A 4,629-nucleotide genomic window follows, 5' to 3' on the forward strand; every position below is an offset into this window, starting at 1 on the left:
TTGAATTATCAGCCCTACGCTCAACCCGGTTATGGTCCTCAATATGCTCAACCTTCTATGGGTCCATACCTCGGAATGAACATGGTGTGGGATCCATCTCAATCTCAACAGATTTTGCAACCTAATGTGCAGTTTTCATCTCAATCTGGACAACCTTTGGTTTCTAGTTCAACCCAGCAACCCGTCCAGCCTACTATTCAAACTTTTGCACCTGGTGTAGCTCATCAGTCTGGGCCTAGTTTGCCTCGAACTCTGCCTCAAACGACTGCTGCAACTACTGCAGCTTCTGTTCAATCTACCCCACCTACTTCTGGAGTATCGACAGCTCCAGTTTCTACTGTTCCTGCATCAACTCCTCAAGCATCTTTACCTCAGTCGGAACCTACAATTCAAACTTTGGTTCAAATGCCTGTAGGACAACCTGGTCCAAGTACGGTTGTCACAAGTCAGCCACAATTCACTTATCAACCGTACCAGGGACAGTACCAATTCGGTCCTACTGTTCAAAGCCCAGTTTACCAGTATCAACGGTACCCTGGATATACTTATCAGCAACCTCAACAACCTGTTGGGACTCAAAAATGTCATATTTTCATCCACCTTTTTCTTCACTATTCCTTACATCTCATCATCCCATTAACCTGTTATCATATCACTTTCATACATACATTTGGGTTTCACCTTCCTATTTTCCATTTTATTCATTTTTGTATTATAATTGAATTCATGATTAATTATTAGAAAATGTACATATTTTTATATATATATCTCAAGAATATGTGAGTTTTGTGATGTAGGAAATATGTGAAGAATTAATATCTCCTCCACCATATCAAGGAGATAATTATGCAAGTCTTTTTCTACGGAGAAAATCATGGAGGCATATCGAGAAAATCATGGAGGCATATCTTATCCTAAGGAGAAAATCATGGAGGCATATCTTATCCTAAGGAGAAAATCATGAAGACATATCTTATCCAAGATATGTGAGAGATTTGTGGGATCATGTTTGAGAGATTTGTGTGATGATATCTTGTAATAATGGGAAACTAGTTGAGAGTGCTTGAGAGAATATTTGAATGTAATTATGGAAAGGTTATCTTCCTCATGTATATAAGAGAGTGCTCTCTCTTCATTGGAATAATGAATAATAGAGAATGGAGATTAACTTTGATTCTTTCATGATTTGTAATTTAGTTATTGTAATATAATTTGACATAGTTTTATTGTTATGAGCTCATATCTGTGGTTTGCCATTCACTTCTTCACATGTTGTATTTATTTTCCTTTATGCAATTTCATGCTTTCCTAGTTAGTGTTTCAATGCTTTAATTTGATTTCAGTAATTTAGATTAGATTAGATTAGATTAGTTCCACTTCAGTCCTGCATATACAGTGCATGTGTCTCGTAAGTCTACGGACCTCGGATTGATAAATTAAATAGTTGGGTAAGTACTACAACGGAATTAAACGAACATAGTTTCACCCAACATTTTGGCGCCGTTGCCGGGGAGGCACGATGGAAAGAAGTTTAGTTTGATTTTTCATGCAAGTGTGTTTAGACATGTTCCTAACTCCGAGGTGTTAAGGCGGTAAGACGTGGGGAACAGCCTACACATCGCATTCGAGATACCGTAATGGGCTCGACCTCTTATGGATCAGGGCATGTAGGGCGTGTTTACATTTATGCAAGTGTGAATTTCAATTTCTGCAGGTGTGTTTGATTTTCGCAACTGTGAAGAATGTGTGATGAATTCATGGTTCATGGTTATAATTGAAGCATTCAATTACTCAATTAATGAGCAGTCCTTGTAAGAGGGTTTAATTGAGTATTGAATTCAAGATTATTTCTGTGATCCCTTTTGTTTTTAATTCAATTTTTAGTGTGCTGATTTTTTTTGTTTTTTCAACATGATTTAACAATGAGTTTCAGCTTGGAACTACTCACTCAGATCCTAGCAGAAGTCGGGATCTCTTCTTCCTTGGAAGAGGAGATCTTGACAAGAATTAAAGGTTCAACTACTCCCCAAGAAATAAATGAAGACTCAACGTCTGAAGAATCCTGCGTATCTGATGGCGAACAATCATTCGAACAGGAGATCGAGGAAGAAGAGCAGCAGATTGGAGAAGAAGAAGAACAGGAGTTACAACATGATCTGAGTGAGAGTAACTGTGCTTATCAAAGCTTTATCGACCAATGGTTCCAGGTAAGTATTAGATTAGATTCCTCTTTTTATTTTTTAGTTGATTTGCAGTTACAGCAACTAGACTCATCCACTCTCGAATATTTTCATTTTTCATTTGAAAAATTGCTACTGAATCTATTGTTGTTACTGCTGCGTGAATGGCTTCATTGGAAGTTTAACTACACGTAACTAATTTGTAAATTCTAATTAGTATAGAGTAGGTAGGCTTTCAGTTTTAGTGTTTGCTTTCATTTTTAGTTTTGCTTTTACCTAGAATAAGTATGCTCTCCTCCTGCGTCTTTGTACGATCTCGAGGATCAGAAAATAGGTTTCAGTTTTGCTTAGAATAAGTATGCTCTCCTCCTGCGTCTTTGTACGATCTTGAGGATCAGAAAATAGGGATGATTTAGGCGACCAATTTCAGGAATAAATAAATGTTTTGCAATATGCTTCATCAAAAATATCTTTCAATATGCAAATCTTTGTGTCCATTTGTTAAAAAGAAAATTTAAAACTAACCATTTTGGTTTTTAAAGATAGAATTAATTTCATTTTCTAGACTGTTAATAATAAAAATAACAAAATAAAAAAAAATATATAAAAAAAAAAATAATAATAATAAAAAAAATAATAAAAATAAAACAGTCAACCAGCGCACTCATGTATGGTTTCACACGGGTTATAGCTTGATAGTTGGAAGCTCTAAATCAGCGACGAACATTCTTGTCATCGAGGATTTGAATCTCAAATGTAAAATATTCTGTTGGGGAAGGAAACATATTGGACTGTGAAATCCAGGGAGGATCCATCTGGGATTTTATCCTCTTTCGAGGACTCGACTCTAGACATTCATTTGTAAAGCCCGCATGCCATTAAATCAATATTAGCAATTATGATTTCAAACACATCAATGGACTGTGGGATTTTCAAGATAACCTACTGCCAAACTTCATTCAATAAAACCCAATGCATAATTCAATGACACAGATGGGAAAGAAAACACAGAGAGAGGGGATGATTTTTTTTCAAAGCAAAAGAACCCAATTACCCGGCTTTAAAATCTAACAGAGAGAAACCAAATGAAGCCAGCGTCTCCATATTGTTAAAACATAAAAAATAAAAAAACAGTAAAATAATGGAATTTTCAGGATGGGTAGTAGCCGAGGATCTGGTTGGGCTCATCGTAAGCTAGATCCTCTTCTCGTAATTCTCAAAAGGGGTGCAGAACCAAAGAACTAGCCCTGTCTTCAACTGTGGGCATTACCTTGGGTATTTTTCCCAATTGCGGTACAACAGTGATACTATGTGGGATTGCTGCTGATTTGCTTGGATCCAATATTCACACACCCACCCCGATGCTTGCCAACTTTGTTGCCATACCCATAGAACTGAGTTTGGTGGTGCCTTTCTTGCGTCTTGGTGAAGTCATTACTGGCGGGGATCATTTTGCTTTGACTTCAGATGCACTAAGGATGGTCATAACTGGTCAAGCTTCTCATGATGTTCTTCTTAGTGTCTCTCACGTGATGCTTGGCTGGCTGGTTGCAGCGCCCTTCATCTTGGTTGTACTGTATTTTGTTTTTATTCCCTGCTTTAAGTTCTTGGTTCTTAAATTTAGTTCTCATCCACCAAGTCCAAAGAATACACATCATCCTCACCCAGAACCCAAGCCCAAGATGCCAGGGATCCAATCGGGGGGGTTTTCCAGTTAAATGCATGAATCTTGTGGCAATGAAAACCTTCTGATTCTGATTAGTCAAGTCACAGGCTTGGCAAAGCCAATTGAATTTTGTTGGATTTGACAGGCCATCCATACGCAATCCCTGCAAACGTCAGTTTTCAAAAGCGGTTTGTGATCAAACCAGGACAAATTTAGAAAAAAGAAGACATGGGTTTTTTCCCTAATAGAATGAATTATAAAACCCAGAAATTGTTTGCTTGAATTCCTAACGGTTTGAGAGGGAATCGCGATTCTTCGAGACCCTGTTTTGGTAACTGCGTAAAAAACGGTTTTCAAATCAATGTACAGAGAATTAGGGGTGGTCGATTGTTGATGGTTTTATAGAAATTTTTCAACATCTGGTGGATCTGCTGACATTATTTTCTCTCCATCTACCCATAAATCATAATAAGAACCTAACTGAGAGGCAAGAAGAGCAGTTTGAATATTTCGTGTCTCAAATTCGATCCTGCAGTTTTAGCTCTTTTGTGTAGAGATGGCTGCCCAGCCTCTACATTTTTCTCATGCACTCAATTTCACGCTGCTCTGGGGCCTCCCAGGCAAGAACAGGCCTTCAAACGACGGTTTCTTGGAATGCCCGCAAGACACTCCAGTGTAAAACCAGAAAGAATGCGCTTTGCCCCTCAACTGTTGTTAGTGCAATCAACTCCGTTCCTTTGCTACCAAAATTTATGGAGCTTATTGGCCTCGGCTATGCACTAT

At 38.0% G+C, this 4,629-nt stretch overlaps 1 pseudogene; it reads left to right on the forward strand.

The window, feature by feature from the left end:
- Positions 1-3,335: 3,335 nt before the first annotated feature.
- On the forward strand, positions 3,336-3,898 carry LOC149219025 (uncharacterized; annotated as a pseudogene).
- Positions 3,899-4,629: the final 731 nt, after the last annotated feature.

The sequence above is a fragment of the Pinus tabuliformis genome, chromosome Q (assembly GCF_031772625.1).
Source record: "Pinus tabuliformis cultivar Carrire ecotype Pingquan chromosome Q, CPIR1, whole genome shotgun sequence".
Classification (NCBI taxonomy): Eukaryota; Viridiplantae; Streptophyta; class Pinopsida; order Pinales; family Pinaceae; genus Pinus; species Pinus tabuliformis.